The 18,770-nt window shown below is 39.9% G+C and overlaps 1 long non-coding RNA gene across 1 annotated transcript in view; it reads right to left on the reverse strand.

The window, feature by feature from the left end:
* Positions 1–226: 226 nt before the first annotated feature.
* Positions 227–18,770, reverse strand: part of LOC310643933 — a 42,688-nt gene continuing 24,144 nt past the window's right edge. Inside the window, exon 3 of the long non-coding RNA XR_014493189.1 lies at positions 227–383. This is a non-coding gene — a long non-coding RNA (uncharacterized lncRNA). The remainder of the gene's footprint in view (positions 384–18,770) is intronic.

Below are 18,770 nucleotides of genomic sequence, written 5' to 3' on the forward strand. Positions count from 1 at the left end.
GTTTGGCAAACGTTATTTCTGTCTGAAATTATCGGTGTGAAAGGAAAAGATCTTGACAGACGTAACAGATTGGAATTTTATGTCCGTTCTAGGAAAAGGAATTTAATCTGTTACTAATTTGCCCACATTATCATCCCAATCATTCGCTACTTAGAGTGAAACTCAATGCACATTGTTGGAGGAATGAAAAAAGGATTTAGCAATTCGATTTATTTAAAAGAAAATTGGAAGCTGATCAGACATGACCTGACACAGTGGGGTCCAGTGAACATTGCTTGAAGAGGAGACTTCTTGAAGGACTTGAAGGTCCATCTCATCTTCAAGGCAGGTGGGACCATCCTTTCATCCAAGGATGAATTCATCCCGGCTTGATCCCTAGTAAGCTAAGAGGGGAATGAAATGCTTTATCAACTTTGAGACATGTTTTTGAAGAGAACATTGTTTGAAATTTTGCCAGATATTTATATTTTTCTATCATTTCACTCCAAATTTAATGAACCACTATAACCCGTTTTGGGGGTTGAGTGAAATGATGCTGACATATTCACTGGCATTTTATGTGCCCCTGTAGAATTTCTGGAGAAGTTCCATTTTAAGGTGTACAATATTATGACTTGCACCCCCAAAGCAAATTAATGGAACCTTGATTGTACCATTGTGGTCATCATGACATTTTGACCACATCTTGTGGACATCTATCTTTTAAGCATGGATTGAATGGCAATTCTCTATGCTTAGCTATTGATCTAAGAGTAGAATTGATTTCCTGGCAGCTCTTACGTAAGCTTCTAAACCATTAGCATTTAAATATGCCCATCTTCAAAATGATACCAGACCACCATAAGTCTGACCATGGTCAGAACTGTTTATATTTTCTTGATTCAGCTTTAGGTGAATATGGAAGGATTCAGTGAATCTAAATGGATGATTTCTTCCCTTCCCTTCCCCTCAACCTAAACCAAGGATATGATCAAAATGCTCCCAACTAAATAAGCATCTCGAGCATCTGACTGTCTACTGTTGCAGAAGGCTGGACTAGAGACCATTTGGTCTGGTTGGGTGAACCTTCATTATGCTCCCTTCAAGACAAATGTCCTTCAACTCTGAAGCCCTTGGGTCTACATAATAGCCCACTGTGTTAGGAACAGAGAGAGTTATTTTGTATTCATGCTCTACACAATCAACACACAATGAAGATATTTGCACTCAAGGGAGTCTGCTAATGGCTCTTGACTTGGGAGGGAACATCCCCCACCCAACATCCCCCCTGAGTTCCCACCTCGTTGTGACCCACCATCTACATCTGATAAAGTTAGAAGTCATTCAGTTTAGGCTTCTACTCAAGTCACAAGACAAAGAAGGCATCTTTGTTGTTGTGGTGAGGAATAATCCAGTGTGAGGGCAACTAGGATATGGTGTTTCTATCATAGATGGCCGATATGTTCCATTGTACGTTCTTTTCCTCAAGTGGTATGAAATTTCAAGGTTTGTTTTTCACCAGGTTGCCCTATTCTGTGATAAATTCTAAACACACACACACACACACACACACACACAGAGAGAGAGAGAGAGAGAGAGAGAGAGAGAGAGAGAGAGAGAGAGAGAGAGAGAGAGAGAGAGAGAGAGAGAGGCTGAGAGATTGTTTAAAAAGTAGGACCTTTGCTGCCAAAGCAAGCACCATTATTAGGAATCCCCTCAGGTTCCCTCTTCTGAGCCATTAACAAGACGAACACATATATATCTAAACACACACACACAAGCAAAACCAATACCAAAACCACAAAATTAAAACAAAAAAACCAAATACAAATACAAATATCTGGAAGCCACTGAATGGATTTTGTAGATTGAAGGGAATAAATAGAAACGTCCAAGTACTGTGCTATTTCAGACCAAAGAAAGCAGATGAGAATCACTTTTATTACACTGTATTTCAATACACCACCATCCTCACCCTAGAGGGCAAAAATGCCATTTTTGATCAGCGTGAGTACAACTAAACCCGAAACACGTAAAATCTTAATCCAAACATAATGAGGGCTTACATTTTCTTAACTCTAATAATAGTTTCTATCTGATACCTGCCTCAAAGAAAATATTTTAGTGTCAGATTCTTCAATGGGGGATAATGGTTAATACAAGGTTGGGGTGGGTGGGAATCCATTCCAGTCCACTCTCCGATGTGAAACTTTACCAGGTAACTTGGGGACCATTGGGAGACAGAAGGAGACACCAAGCACAGGTGGCCCTCAACTTACAACATTTTGTTTAATGACCATTTGAAGTTACAATGGCACTGAAGGAAGTGACGTATGAACATTTTCCACCCTTGAGTCATCCCTTCGGCAACTGGTTCTTATTTATGATGGTCGCTGTGTCCCAGAGTCATGTGATCACCTGTTGCGACTTTCTGACCAGCAAAGTCAATGGGGGAGCCGGATCCACTCAATGACCTAATGTTACTAACCTAACTGCAGCAGTTTACTTAACAGCTATGGCAAGAAAGGTCATGAAATGGGGCAATGCCCACTTAATAACCATCTTGCTTAGCAGCAGAAATTTTGGACTCAATTGTAGTTGTAAGTGGAGGACTGTCTACTGGTCACTAGTGGAAGATTGATGGACTGATGGTCCTCTATGAAGAAAGGCCAAATCCTGTTTTCTCATAAACCTTACAGATTGATTACAATCCCCCCTCCCCCCACCCCAGCCTGGTGTCAACGCTGCTAACATCGAATGTTATTGCTTGACTAGAGATGAAGAAGTAGCCATTTCATATGTTAAACTTGTGTATTGCTTTAAGAGATTGAGTTTAAGGTTGGGAGGGGGGAAGAGGAGGATTGTACCTCCAAGGCCATCTCTAATTAAAGAAGATAATACCTTGGCGGGTTTTCTAAGGGAAGGGAAACTGATTCTTTAAATTAATTGGAGAATATGATTTATGACAAAATTAGAAAGGTGGAGAATTGTGTTTTAATATATTTTGCAAGGGATTCCAGCTTCCTTCAAGCAAGCATTTGCCGGTGTATTAGGCTAAGTAAAGGACTTTTAAGGTAAACAATGCCTCAGAGTCACTTGAAAAGCCCATATGTCAGAAACCTGACACCTGGAACATTCCTCGCTCTCAAGTAGAAGCAAAAGGTTTAAAGGATGGAAAACCTGGTCCATGGAAATGTCTGAGCAGCCTTCTGCCATCAAAGCTCCAGATGTTTAAAACTTTACGAAACATGAGGATCCATTCATTTGAGTTCTTGCACTTGAAACCTGCGCTGGACCTCGTGGCTTCAGTGGTTCCTTCCAACAATAAGGTTCCTTGACGTGCTAATTTCATGGCTTGTAATTTTGATGGGTGGGTGGGTGGGGAGTAGATGCTACATTGAGATTTGCAAGGTTGCCAGATGGAAGATTGACATTTTATGTGTTCTTCTGGGGGGAAAAAATGTACCTAGGTTACAGTGCTTGTTAGGACCAGAGGAATTAACACTGGCAGTTTTCAGTTTGAAATATCAAGACTGCCGAAGGGAAATACTTTCACTTGAATTCAATATTCCTGTATTCTGTTAATCAGTCTCCATGCTCAGATGGAAATCAGCAGCCCTGAATATAATATCATATGACACGTAAGAACAATTGGTTTGCAACCTTCAGAGTAGATGGACTTCTTACCATATGACTCGTGGTAAGACCTACAGTATTTTTTGAGGGGTGGGGTGGGGGTGGGGCAAAAAAGAGAACAGAGTTTTCCTTAATTATTCCCAAACTATAGAATGCCTTTTTAAAGGTAAAATTCAACCCTCCTTCTCTTGATATTTAGAAAATGTGTAAAGATGCACCTCTTTTTCCAGATGTTAATTGTTAGTGGATTGTTATACTCATGCTTACCAGAACATTAATTTCAATTTAGAGGATTGCTTATATTTAACCGACAGGGGTGTGATGCCTCACTGATTAAAGATGCTGAGCTTGTCAGTTGGTAGACATGGGTTCAAGACCCAACTGCCACAGGATAGGGTGAGCTCCCATGACTTGCCCCACCTCCTGCCCACCTAGCAGTTTGAAAGCATGCAAGTGTGAGTAGATAAATAGGTACCACTTCTGTGGGAAGGTAACAGCAAGAAAACAGCAAGAGCCCTCGGGGGCGCAGTGGTTAGAATACAGTATTGCAGGCTACTTCTGCTGACTGCTGGCTGCCAGCAGTTTGGCAGTTCGATTCCCACTGGCTCAAAGTTGACTCAGCCTTCCATCTTTCTTAGGTCGGTAAAATGAGGATCCAGATTGTTGGGGGGGCAATTTGCTGATTCTGTAAACCACTTAGAGAAGGTTCTAAAGCACTGTGAAGTACTATATAAGTCTAAGTTCTATTGCTATTCCGTGTGCCTTTTGCATAAAGTCATACTGGCCACATGACCACAAACACGTCTTCAGACAATGTTGACTTTCTTGGGCAAGAAACGGAGCTGAGCACCGTGCTTTAGAATCAGACATGACTGGACAGTGAAACCTTTACCTTTATATTTAACCATTTAGGATCTTTAAAATGATATATGGTTAGCAACCTTGAGCGCTTGCTAAAGTAAAAGGTGGATTATATATAAAATAAATAAATGGATATCCACTCTTTAGGTGAAAGGTGATCCTGGAGAAATTGCTGTAAGGAATGTATTGATTTAGAAAGGGCTGTATTATGGAATCAGCACTTGGTATTTGTTTTAAAAATGAAAATGGCCCTCTTGTGCATCTTTAACTAGCTTATTTCTAAAAACTGTTGTATGTGTGTGGGGAGCCACCTGTTCCTGTAGCCTTGTTCATGGTGTTCCTTTCTCCCAACATACACACAATGACTTCTGGCTTGGTTCCCTTTCACTTCCTCCAACATCTGCGCAGATAATAAAGAAAAGCCTTAATCCCATCTCTTCCTTGCTGGAATGCACAAACTCAGCAACTGACGGACACAGAGATACTGTGAAGCCTTGGCCTGGGACTCTGTGAAAGGCTGCAGTTGTTTTCTAGTGCTCCCATGAACTCTGCCGAGAGAGGGTGAGATCAACAATGAGACAGAAGAATGTGGCCTTCTTAAAAATCCTGCATAACTTCAAAAGGTGGGTCTAAACTTTTGAATGCCAAAGCATATTTCTTTTTTTGTTTCCCTGGTCCACAAATCTGGAGTATTCCTCATGTTTATTTATGTTTTAGATTCAAAGAATCCAAGTGTCATTACTAGAAGCCTCAAATTACCAAGGTACACATTGTGAGGTATATTCCATCTTCTGTTCTGTTCTGTTCTATTCTATTCTATTCTATTCTATTCTATTCTATTCTATTCTATTCTATTCTATTCTATTCTATTCTATTCTATTCTATTCTATTCTATTCTATTCATTCCTTATTCTATTCTATTCATTCCTTATTCTATTCTATTCTATTCTATTCTATTCTATTCTATTCTATTCTATTCTATTCTATTCTATTCTATTCTATTCTATTCTATTCTATTCTATTCTATTCTATTCTATTCTATTCTATTCTATCCTATCCTATCCTATCCTATCCTATCCTATCCTATCCTATCCTATCCTATCCTATCCTATCCCATTCTATCCTATCCTATCCTATTATTGCTAAGAATTGTGGTGGCACAGTGGTAAGAATAGAGTATTACAGGCTAATTCTACTGACTGCCAGCAGTTTGATCCTGACTGGCTCAAGATTGACTCATCCTTCCATCCTTTACTCATCGGTAAAATGAGGACTCTGTTGGGGGAGCAATATGCTGATTCCAGAAACTGCTTAGAGAGGGCTGTAAAGCACTGGGAAGCAGTATATAAATGCTATGGCCATTGCTATCTTATCTTCTTTGGAGGATCCTTAATTGGCAGTGATAAAGAAAGTTGACTGTAAAGTTTTTTTTAAAAAAAATGTTATTAGGTTGATTTGCAGAATATTGCATTAATTTTGGGATGAACCCTAGCACAGGTAGTGTTTTAAAAGGGGACATCAGGATTTCTCACTGCCATGGTAGTTCAGGCAACCTCAAGCTCATGTTGAATTTCTCTACAATATTAGATCATTAGATAATTCCCACACATTGTGTCCTCTGCAAAGGAGTTAACAAACCTCCACCCTCTAGGTCTGAAACAAATTTAGAATTAAATTTACTATTTTGATTAATTTAGTTTTATTTAATTTATTCATAATAAGCCATACACTTAAATAAAACTTGATTCTGGTCCTGATCTCACCTTTTTTTTTTTTTAGGGAAGACAACTCAAAAGCCAAATTTGGGCCCAAAATATTATGCACCCCTGCCCTAGATACATGTTGTCCTTTTGGCTTTCTGATACTATTTATCCAGATGATGAATTAATGTTTTCAACCATATCACTCCTGTTTTCTTTCTTGAAATGGGCATTGGGGAATGAACATGTATTAGAATTATCTGGCAAATGAGAAGAAAGAATGGAACAGAAGAGGGAATGAACTGTCTGGTTGTTTCACATCAAAGCCATCTGTTTAGCTTCCTAAACTGTCTGCTGGATTTCATCTGAGTGGAATAGAGCTACTGACAGTGCAAAGGAAGAAATTAGGGTGAATGAGGTTCATGTTTTTGTAGCAGAGAGGAGTTCCTTGATCTCAAATTTTTGGACAGGCCCTCTCCTCTCTGTTGCATTTGCCAGGAGGAATCAATTCTTCCTCTTCATCAGCAGAATGAATGTTGCTGCCTTAGCTGTTTAAACAGTTCTTCCGTAAATGGAGGAAGAGAGAGAGTGAGGAGCAATCATATGTACTGATTAAGATGACCATGTAGATAGGTGAATAGTTGGATAACGGTAGGACCTCAGATTGGAAGAATCTTAACTGTACATCATTTGTGGCCCTCCAAGACTCAAGAGCTATTGAACTAAATTTGAGTGTGACTATGTAGGACAGACAGGGAGGAAGATAATCACCAGATGGCAAGAACACAAACAAGTGGTTAGACGAGGAGACCCAGACACATTGGTAGCCTCACACTGTAATGAACAAGGAGATGCATTCAATTTTGCAGCTGCTAAGATTGTTGGACGAGCAGGCACAAAAACAGCCAGGAAATGATTGAAGCCTGGAAACGGGTCCCTCGTCAGTCAACAGGAGTGCTGATTTACTTATCAACTACTTAGAAGTCAAGGGCTAGGCAGCACAAGTAAATGACAGCTAATGCCTTACTAACCAGCCATCAACACACCCCAATCAACATCTAAAAAGCCACACACAACAGGCACCATATAAATACCACATACAGAACAACATACACTCTGCTAGAGAGGATGGGCTCCAGCACGAATCCTAGTGACTGACCCAGATTGGATCCTACAAACTACATTTATCCTGAGGCTGAATATCATTGGCTTGAAAGAAAGAAGAGAGGGATTTCTAAAAAAATGACAAATTGTCCTATCTATGCAGTGCTTGATAATCAAACTTTTTTCCTAAGAAAATTAGAAAATGGAAAACTAGCCTCAAGGAAGCCTGTGGTAGTGTGCAAAAAAAAAAATCTGTCTTGAATCATTCATTTGGAAATGACTTGGAATGTCTAATTTCCTAAGCCAAGCTTGATAAAGGATGCTGTGTCTTCGTCATTTTCCAGAGAGATGCCAAGCACTATTTTGAAACTCTAGATTATTTACTTGCCTTTCTTTATTCTTTTGCAAAGAAAAATCTTGATATAGTTTGTCACATATTCATCTAATGTGGATGATGGAAAGAAGGAAAATATGACTTGTATGCCAAAGTTATCTCAAAGAAAAAACAGCAACTGCTGCATGCAAGATAATAAAGTTGCTTGCATCTGTTTTTCTACAAGCATCAAAGTATTTATTATTTTCAGTGAATTTTGCCATTGCATAATTCTTGGTAGAATTTGTTTTCCTGGTGCTTGGCATTACATTCACACTAACATTAATATGATCGGCTGTGGTGAGATGTGGTTTTGATGATGGTAGCATAATTCTATATCTGATATGTATGAACTTTGTGTACCAGCAAAAAGAATTGAGTTTGAGATGAACAAAGGAGTTAATGAAAAAGAGGGGGGGGGAAGGAAAATAGTTGCTCAGAAATGAAAATGTACCAAACAGCATCCAAACATTGTTCAATTCTTGCCATTTTGTTTACAATATTTATAATGCGTGAGTTGGTTCTGAGTCAGTTGAATTTTCAGGTCAATTCACACAATTCTGTTCAGATTTGAATGTTCAGATTGATTCAGAAAATCAATTCAATCTGGACATTTGAATCAAATATTTGACTTAGACCTCATTGTATTTGGACCAATTTAGACTACCCTAGTTACACGTACAGAATGCATCAACAGAAAATACCCCAACTGGTCTGAATGTAAATCCATCCAAGCAGATTCAGAGCATCAAATATTTGCACAGGTATAGTATTTAAACAAAGCAGAGGAGATCTCTGAATAGACTGCTATTTTAACTTAGTGAAAGCAAATAAAGAATTTTTCAACTTTAAATTTTAGGAGCATGACGGCTTGCATGGTTAGGATGCAAGCATGATTAGGAATATAAATCCTTCCATTCTCCACCATTTTGTCAGAACGCAAGAAGCTTCTTGGATGAGAAGTGAAACGTTTTCAGGCAAAAACAAGGAAGTCCATTGGCCTTTTGAAAGAAAGGCTGTCCCATGGCTTGAGACAACCATGTTCCACTGCTGAACTCTGGATTGGAGGTGGAAGCAAAGGGGAAACCATGGAAAGAGTTTCTGCATATAACCATTGTTTGGTCATGAGCTGGACCTTGGTTTCACATTCTCCTGCACAGATGAATCAAAGTTTGTAGCTGTCGCACAAACTGGCTTTCTCCTGTCAAGTTGGATGTTCTAGACTTTACATCACTTTCAACATACTGATAGGAATTGACAGCTATAATCACCTAGTGGTTGAAAAAAAAAGCATTTAAGGAAACCAAGGTAAAGATGTGGTGGCAAAGTTGTTGGCCAAGATTTCACCTGTCTTTGCCTGGACAGAGTTGATAAAAAAAAGGTCCCAAAGTTTCTGAGCATCTACCTTTTTTCTTTTTTACAGAATCTCAAGAACTTTGTCTCCTTTCTAACATCCCTGCTTCAAAAAGCAAAGGAAAAAAAAACCTTTTATAGCAGACTTGCAAAGAACCAGGCCAGCCTTGAGCGAAGAGACTTTCATTTGCATTTTCAAAGAGAGGGAAATCATATATGTATATAATTTGGCCAAGAGGCCATGTTTAGTTTGGCTGGATAATTCGACGTAGAATTAACACATACGACAAGAATCTCCCACTTGGCCCAAGCATACCATTAAAAAAAGGGATGGTGGTAGGAAAACGAGGAAGGAGGGAGGGAAAAAGGGAGTGACAGAGAAAGGAGAACGCCTCATAAAACTACAGACAAAAGGAGCCGAATTAATAGTGTCAGTGCTGGATATCAAGAGTTCACCACTCAGGAAACACAAGTCTCTAGAGCAGGGGTCCTTAATTTTTTTGGGGGGGGGAGGGGACCTGTAAACTCTTTTCAGAGTCTGGTGAGACGAATGGGCTCTTTCTCAAGAAAATGTATTTAAAGGCATAAAAACTAGAGACTATGTCACAAAGGAAAACAATTAGACTCAAATGCTAATTGCTAGCCAAATGCTAAATGTTATCAAAACATAAAAAAAATAATGTGCTTCTATATTAACCCATCAAAGGAGAAAACAAGATGATAGCAATTTAAGGGTATAATCCTTACAATGATTTTAGATTTATTGAAGTTGCAAGGTTGAAGATCCCTGAATTAGGCAATGAGCAAGACACAGGATCGCGTTATGAAACTTGGAGACCAGAAATGGAGAGAGATAATTTGTCGCTAATCCCAGACCAAGGGATTAGCGACATATTATTGAGATAATGAAGGAGATCTAATGACTAATAGTTATATCCTCATCATGACAAGGCTGGAAAAAAGCAAGGTGTCACCAGCACGTTCTAACTAGGGCAAACCTGATGCGTTGGTTGAAAATAAGCACAAATTCTTATCTGAGAAGTTATTGCCATTAGCAGATACATGGTTCTGTTTATTCAGATGAGAACAATTTTCTCTCCTTCTTGGTTTTGTCCAGTTATGATCGGGAGGCTTCCTTTTGTCAAGTTATGATCGGGAGACTCTTTGCCAACAACAATACTTAGGAGCAAAGGACCGGACAAAGATGCTTATTTAGAATTGACTAGTCCAAACACTAAATTCACAGACTGTAGTTTAGAGCTATAGATTACAGGCTGTTTTTTTTTCTTTTTTAAATAAACACATCTAACCAATTGCTAAAAAATTATTAGGTGGTCCAGATCAGTATTTTTCTTGAAAATAGAAAAAAAATGGCAATCTCCCTATTAATTCGTGCTGTGCAGAAGACCCTTTGGTTGACTTTTGTTCACAAGGGCTGCTGGCTTTTTTTCTTTTCTTTTTCTCTTTTATAACATGAACCAGATTGGGCTTACCAGATTGGTCAGTCAGCTAGAAATGAGCTTTATTTATCTCCCCCGGCCAGATCCATTAAAGTGTACCCCAAGTAGTTCTCATATCAGTAGGACCTGCTTGAAAGCTTGCCGTTTAAACGGAAGATCATCTCTCCATTCACAATCGCTAGGGCCAAATACACTGTTATAATGCCTAGCTGGGAAGGTCGTTGAAGAGATGTGTTTTTATATGCTGGGATGGCAAAGTCTTTTTTTTTAATTTTAATTCCATTTATATCCCGCCCTTCTCCGAAGACTCAGGGCGGCTTACAAGCTTAGCAGTAGCCTTCATTCTATGTATATGCCTGCTTATTAGGGCTTTCGCACACACCCCCAAGCGGCATTATTACAAAGTCAGCTTAATTGCCCCCAACAATCTGGGTCCTCATTTTACCTACCTGGGAAGGATGGAAGGCTGAGTCAACCTTGAGCCTGGTGGGATGCGAACCTGCACTAATGGCAGGCAGCTGGTGTTACTTAAGGAGGCATTAGTCCACTGCTCCACCTCTATCTAACCCTGTAGATAGAAAAAAGGGACCTTTTTTCATCGTCATCGTCATTGGATCCTGTGCAGAGCACATTGTTCAGCAAGTGTTTTCCAGGCACTTTGATCATTCGTAGCATTTTTGGCTTCGTCCCAAGAGACATTAATAATCTCAATATCTTCCTTAAGTGTTTGGCGCCATGTTTTCCGAGGCCATTCTCATTTCCTCTTTCCTCCAGAAGGAATCCAACGTAGTGCAATATTTGGATGTCGGTCTTTAGGCACATGGCCAACTAGCTGCATTAAAAAAAAAATCACTGTGGGTTTTCAGTTAGCTTGTTGCTTCTTCAGTGATGCTTCAGTTTTACAAGGTAAGGATGCTAACCCTGCGCCCATCCCTTCCATATTTATCCAGACTTGGGATTGGCTGGGTTACTTCAAAACAGAGTTGGCCCAAGTGGAGTTAACATTTTCTCACGGCTACCACGAATTCTTAAACCAGGAGAAATCAGTGTTGGCATAACTCCCTGCTACCCCATTGGCAATCTTTATTTTGCCATCAACTCAGTGCTGAAAAAGTCTTTATTTGCAATGCATGGTGCACATTAAGAAAGAGTCCTGGATTTGTTTCCCTCCCAACTACTAAATAACAACGCAAGTTAGAAAACATTCACCAATGCTTTTCCTTAAAGTAGAATTGGGCGGGTAGAGAAATGGAGTTTTGACACATGGCTAGACTGACAGGCTTAGCCATCTGTCAAAACCTCTCTGGTTTGGCTCCAGGGTTTTGCAACGGAATGGAATGCAATGGGTGGCCTTGAGGAGAAGAGAGAAGGAAACAGAACAATCAACTGCTTAGGAAACAATCAGATAAGAGGGGTAGGAGCCTGCAGTTGTTTAATGGCCAAAGAAAGAAACTTAGGAAGGACTCACCTTAACGGAGCAAGCGGAGCAAGCAGTTAAAGATAGAGGGAGGGAAGTCTGTCCTTTCAAACTTACAAGGTTACATTTGTGTAGCCTTAGAATAAAGCAGATTCAACTCATCTAGCTATGTTTCCTGTCTGGTTTATCTGGTAGGGTTAACAACCTTGTAAAGTTTGCAAGTATAAACTCCTTCCTAAGTTTCTTTCACTGACCTTTAAGCAATTGGGGTCTCCTGCCCTCTTATCGGATTGCTTCCTGGACACCATCTCTGATGGTCATCCATGCATTCCATTACACGCACAGAGAGGTTCAAATGGAGCCTAACGAGGATATGGGTTTTGCAATTATTTAAAATAGTGCTGTTTTCAAATAGTGGTAAGCCCATGTCCAGAAGAACCACAACAATCAGCTGGGAAGGGTCCTGCTGTGAAGAAGCAGAGAAGGAGCCAACAGTCTCTCTCTGCCACTTCATTCTGCCAGCCCTTGACCTTTCTGCTGGTCAGTGGTGTCCAGAGTGATGTCGATCTCCAAGCGAAAGACTAATTTGGAAATCTGGATTATATAAGAGAACAGCCTGGTTGTGAAGAGTTGGATACTTCCACTACCTGAAAAAGAACCATCCTGGAAGAAAAGGAGGATAAGGGGATCTGGGCTCCAGCCAACCCTTGGGGTCATCTGACTGGCATGGCTCAGTCGGTTAAAATAAGGGGGAAATCATGAATTTAATGTATAGCTAAGGCAGCATAATCAGATGATCAAATGATGGGAATACTGCATCCAGTTTCGGTCACCACACAACAAAAAAGATGTTGACACTTCAGAAAAAGTGCAGAGAAGAGCAACAAAGATGATTAAGTTCCTGGAGACTGAAACATATAAAGAACGGTTGCAGGAAATGGGTACAGCTAGTCTAGAGAAAAGAAGGATTAGGGGGTGGACATGAGAGCAGTATTCCAATATTTGAGGGGCTTTCCAAAGCAGAAGAAGGCAAGACAAGAAACAATGGATGGGAATTAATCAAGGAGAGAAGCAACCTGGAATTAAGGAGAAACTTCCTAACAATGAAAACAACTTCAGAAGTTGTGGGTGCTTCATCACTGGAGATTTTTAAGAAGAAACTGGAAAGTCACTTGTCTGAAATGGTATAGTGCAGGGGTCCCCAGCCCTCGGTCAATGGACTGGTAAAGGGCTGCAGCATGCCAGCAACTGGTCTGCACAAATAAGCAAAGCCCCATCCGTGGGGTGCAGGCAGCACATAAAATCATGTACTGTCCGGTCTGTGGAAAAACCTTTCTCCATGGAACTTGTCCCTGGTGCCCAAAAGTTTGGGGACCTCTGGTATAGGTTCTCCTGCTTGAGCAGAGGGTTGGACTAGAAGACCCCCAAGGTCCCATTCTATTCTATTCTATTCTATTCTATTCTATTCTATTCTATTCTATTCTATTCTATTCTATTCTATTCTATTCTATTCTATTCTATTCTATTCTATTCTATTCTATTCTATTCTATCCTTCCCTTCCCTTCCCTTCCATTCCATTCCATCCTATTCCATCCCATCCCATCCCATCCCATCCCATTCTATTCTACTCTATTCCATTCCATTCCATTCCATTCCATTCCATTCTATTCCATTCCATATTTTCTATTCTATTCTATTCTATTCTATTCTATTCTATTCTATTCTATTCTATTCTATTCTATTCTATTCTATTCTATTCTATTCTATTCTATTCTATTCTATTCTATCCTTCCCTTTCCTTCCATTCCATTCCATCCTATTCCATCCCATCCCATCCCATCCCATCCCATTCTATTCTACTCTATTCCATTCCATTCCATTCCATTCCATTCCATTCCATTCCATTCCATATTTTCTATTCTATTCTATTCTATTCTATTCTATTCTATTCTATTCTATTCTATTCTATTCTATTCTATTCTATTCTATTCTATTCTATTCTATTCTATTCTATTTAACATAATGCTGCCAGGTATATTTCTGCCATAGTTAGATACAGTTGAGGACACTTCCAGAGATATTGAATGTTTTGTCTCCACATGGAGAGCTCGATTCTTCTCCTTATAAGAAACTGTGTTTAGAATAGGGACCTTTGGGGTTTCAAAAATGGCAACTGGATCTCTCCGTCTTCCATAACCATAGTGTTATTTCGTATTCTCAGGACATGGAAAAATACCTTGTAGCAAGTTAGGGAATTTCTCCAGCTTGTCTGCCTATCTCAATTAGGGGCCATCCATTTGGAGCAAGGGTAACCCTGAATTGCCTTGGCAGAATTCTGGATGCTGAAGTCTTCACATATTTAGAAAGAACCAGATTACTGGAAAAAGACTTGAGGCCTTTTTCTGGATGAAAAAAAAAACCCCAAACAAAAACAAAAACCTGTCAGATTGGCCCGGTATCTCATTCTGCATGGAATGTGGATTCAAACAGGACATTCCGAGTTTCTTTTCTCCCTGGACATCAGTTAAATGCCATGTGGAAAGGCACATGGCGTGTTTACCAAAAGATTAGCTTCCCCCGGAGAGTTTTCATAATATGCTTCCAAAGCTTTTCTGGCTAAATGACCTTGTTCTAAGATTTACATATTTCTTATGACCCCAGATAGGAGCAACGTTTACAGGATCATCCCAAATAGCTCATTAGATGTCATTTAATGGACTTGCCATCTTCTTTAATGGACCCTGTGATTTTTTTAAATTTTTTTTTAGGGATTGGACGGTGGGTGGTTTCATTCAGACTTTAAGCCTGCTGGGCAGGACCACCCCAGCTTCTGGATTCCACCACGCTAGGGGGACAGCTGCCCGACACATGCTCCCAGCTTAAATCAAAATCCCCATCCTCTTCGGTTAAAACAGATAGAGAGAGAGAGAGAAAAAAAAAGATGCATAGCAACAGATGTACGAATAGCCATTAAAAAGCAATTTTGTATATTTGAGTGTTTGCTCAGGATTATTTTATACTTTTAAGTGACCTACTCTGTCTTGACAGACACTAGTCACCCTACTGGGTCAAAGTGGGAGGGAGAGGGGGAAAAAAAGAATTCATGTTTAACTTATAAGAGAATTCATGTTTAGCTTGCAGAAGAAAGTGTTTTGCAGTTTAGCTATGTGCCAAAGGTTAGATGACTCTAAAATCTACATTCACTAGTTAATAAACAGACCTTACAAATTATTTCACAAATACTTGCTGCTCTCATCAAAACAGAATCTGAATCTACTGTAGCAGCAGGCTGGGATATTAGTCTAGTCTAACAAAGGAGGAGAATAGGAACAATAGCTAGAATTGGCTTGAATTTTATCCTCCAGTTTTCTGGAAATCTTTCACTCTCAGGCTGAACTAATATTTCTTTAGAATTTTAATGGAGTTTTGGGACTGACGTTATTTATGCAAGATGGAGAGTTATATATTTCCGAATTTCTATATGACCTTCCCAGCTAACTTCTCAATCTGCTCGAAACTGAAAAAAGTGAAACATGGATTTTAGGTTTTTGTGATTAGAACGATTTTGCAATGATAAAAAAAAACGGCTTGAAAGGTGAGCTGTAAAGCAAAAGGCTGACGTTGCATTATTTTTGTAATCTACTTTGATTTGGGTTTGGGGTGATTAGAATGATTTTTGTAATCAGAGTAATGGCCTGAAAGGTTGTGAATTGTACACACCAAAGGTTGATATTGTATTATTTTTGTAATCTACGACGAGAAGTTATTCTCTTTTTCTTCCTTCTTTCCACTTTTCTCTTTCTTGTCCTCGTGCTTGTAACTTTTGTTTTGTTCTATATTCTTATAACAAAACTTCATTTTTATTCTAAACAAAAGATCTGAAAGAGTTGTATGGGAGGGATTCCAACCAGGAGGCTGGGATTATGGGAGACGTAGTTACACAATGGACTATCTCACCTGGGCTGGCAAAGTTCTTCTAAAGTTACAGTTGAATTTAGAGACCACAAGGAGGAGATAGGTTTTCGCTATTCTTCTCATGTACTTCCTGAACTAAATCTCCTTTCAGTTGTAGTTATAAAAGTTGCGTCGTTATGGAGAAATATAAAAGCTTTTTGGATTAAAATTTGGTGGAACATTCAAAAGATTTTTAAGAGAAAGATAAAGTTTTCCCCGCAATTGTTTTTATTGGGCATTGTGGTAGATTGTGATGTTAAAGAAACTAACTTGATGCTGAACATGATAACGGCAGCATGGTTACTGGTGGGACAATATTGGAAGAAGGATAGTTTGCCCACTGTAGAAGAATGGGTGTTTAAAGTTTCGAATCTTGCAGAAATGTCTTAAGATTTCTGCTTATCTGAAGGATCATTCACAGGAAAGATATATTTCAGTTTGGAGGAGATGGATAGATTATATTCAAAACAAATATGGGACCAAAAAGTACCATTTAGCTTATGAGTAGATTTTAGTGGGATATTGTTATTGGTACGTTGTCCGTAGTTATGTTAAAAGAGAGTTAAAGCGCATTATGAATTTGGTTAATTGTATATTATGCATAATTTTTATTTAGAATATGATTATTGTAACGATAATCCTGTATTTAGCTCTGGGAAGTGGGGGGGGAAGTGGGGGGGTTTGGGGTGGGAGGGATTTGGGGATATATTGTAAAATTTTGTTTTTGTAAAACTCTTTAATAAAAAAAAAGTTGCTTCATTATGGAGATTCTCAGTCATCCAGGTCCTAATTGTCCCAAAGGTGCTTTTCCAAAAGGCAACTGGACTTTATTTTTCTTTGAAGACATTTTGCTTCTCATCCAAGAAGCTTCTTCAGCTCTGTTCTTCAGTTCTGGAGAAGCTTCTTGGATGAGAAGGGAAAGGTCTGCACGGAAAAGCAAAGAAAGTCCAGCTTCCTTTTGAAAAAGCACCTTTGGGATTTGCTTCACTATCACTATTTATTTATTATTATTATTTATTAATTTAATTTGTATACCGCCCTTCTCCTGAAGGACTCAGGGCGGTGAACAGGGCTAACCCTTCCACAGATCAGATGGGTGTCCTTAGAAATAGTTCAACCTTCCATAGTGAATTATTTTCCAATAATAATAATAATAATAATAATAATAATAATAATAATAATAATAATAATAATAATAATAATAATAATAATAATAATAATAATAATTTTATTTGTATACCGCCCTTCTCCCGAAGGACTCAGGGCGGTGAACAGGGCAATACATGTTAAAAAACAAGAATACAAAAGTTAAAAGAGATTAAACAAGATGCCCAAAAACTATAACAATAAGTTAAAATACATAAGAAGCAATAAAACCCAAACCCATCACCCATCAGGCCAGGCCGGCTTGTTCGAACAGGTAGGTCTTTAGATCGCGCCAGAAGGAGCGAAGGTCGGGCGCCATCCGGAGCTCAACCGGAAGATGGTTCCATAAATCCGGCGCACCCACAGAGAACACCCTCCCCCTGGGGGCCACCAGTCGACATTCTTTGACCGGTGGCACCCTGAGGAGGCCCTCTCTGTGGGAGCGCACTGGGCAGAGGGAAGTTGATGCTGGCCGCAGGTGCTCCCTGAGGTATTCCGGACCCATGCCATGAAGGGCTTTGTAGGTCATTACCAGCACCTTGAATCTCACCCAGAAGACAACTGGGAGCCAATGCAGCTTCATATACCACTATGAAGAGGTATATAATCAACCTTTCTAGCCCATTCAGTTTGGAGATACTACAGGCATTGAGGTGAACTAAATATACACCTTTTCATGTTAAACACAAGGATTATGATACACATCACATCATACAAGTCACCCAACAATTGCTTTATTGAGCTAATAATTTGGGAAGCCTTCTCTAGTCATTTGGAAGCTGGAATCCAATCAAGAAATATAGAGAACTTGGCCAGGGTCCAAACATTAATACTAAGGGCTAATAAGAATCTATGTGCCTTTCAATATACAAGGCATCAAAAATGTTTGCACTCCTATGTATATAGATATGTGCACAAAAGAATGGGGATCAGAGAAACATTGGTGTGATTTAAAATACACATACAGATTCAGAATAATAAACAAAGGAAGAGTATCTTGGAGCTGCGGACCATTTTTACTGAAGCCAACTACTTCTTCCCATGAGAAAGTTCTTGAGTGAGACTTACAGAGAACTCCCAAATACTTGCATTTCATGAGATGGGCTTTGTGAAGGGAAGTGGAAAAGCAACAAACATGGTTGTCTGCAGTCAAAGAACCTCTTTCCCGAGGCATCAGAGAAGAGATAAATATAGCTCCAAGTGGAATTGAATACGGCCCTGGATAGTTCTCAGCAGGATCATCCAAAACTCTTAGGATGAGTCAAAGAGAGTGGCAAGAGACTTGGGTATTCAGATTCCGTTGAACTAGCCTTACAATAAAGTCAAATTAATTCAGGAGTCCCCAACCTCCGGTCCGTGGACCGGCACCGGTCTGCAGAATGCCAACAAGCAAAGCTCTATTTTTGGGATGCAGGGCAGTATTCAAAATTACACCCCTTCTGGTCCATGGGAAAACCTTTCTCCATGGCACCGGGCCCTGGTGCCCAAAAGGTTGGGGACCTCTGACTTAGTTCATCTCAGTGGTGTAGCGTGGGGGGTGCAGGGGGAGCCGGCCGCACCGGGCGCAACATCTGGGGGGGGCGCGCTCGTACTGAGCTGCTCAGGGAGCCCCAAGGGCTGCACAGAGTTGGCTTGGCTCCGCTCTTGAGCTGCTCTTTCTTGCAAAACGAAATGAGTCTGGCAGGTGAGATGGGCGGCCACATAAACTGAATAAAATAAACAGAAGCTGCCAACTCTCCGCCCAGGCTCAGGCCAACCGCAAGCGCCCTGCAGGCGCCCTGGCAGG

Source organism: Vipera ursinii (genome assembly GCF_947247035.1).
Source record: "Vipera ursinii genome assembly, chromosome: 8".
NCBI classification, from domain to species: Eukaryota; Metazoa; Chordata; class Lepidosauria; order Squamata; family Viperidae; genus Vipera; species Vipera ursinii.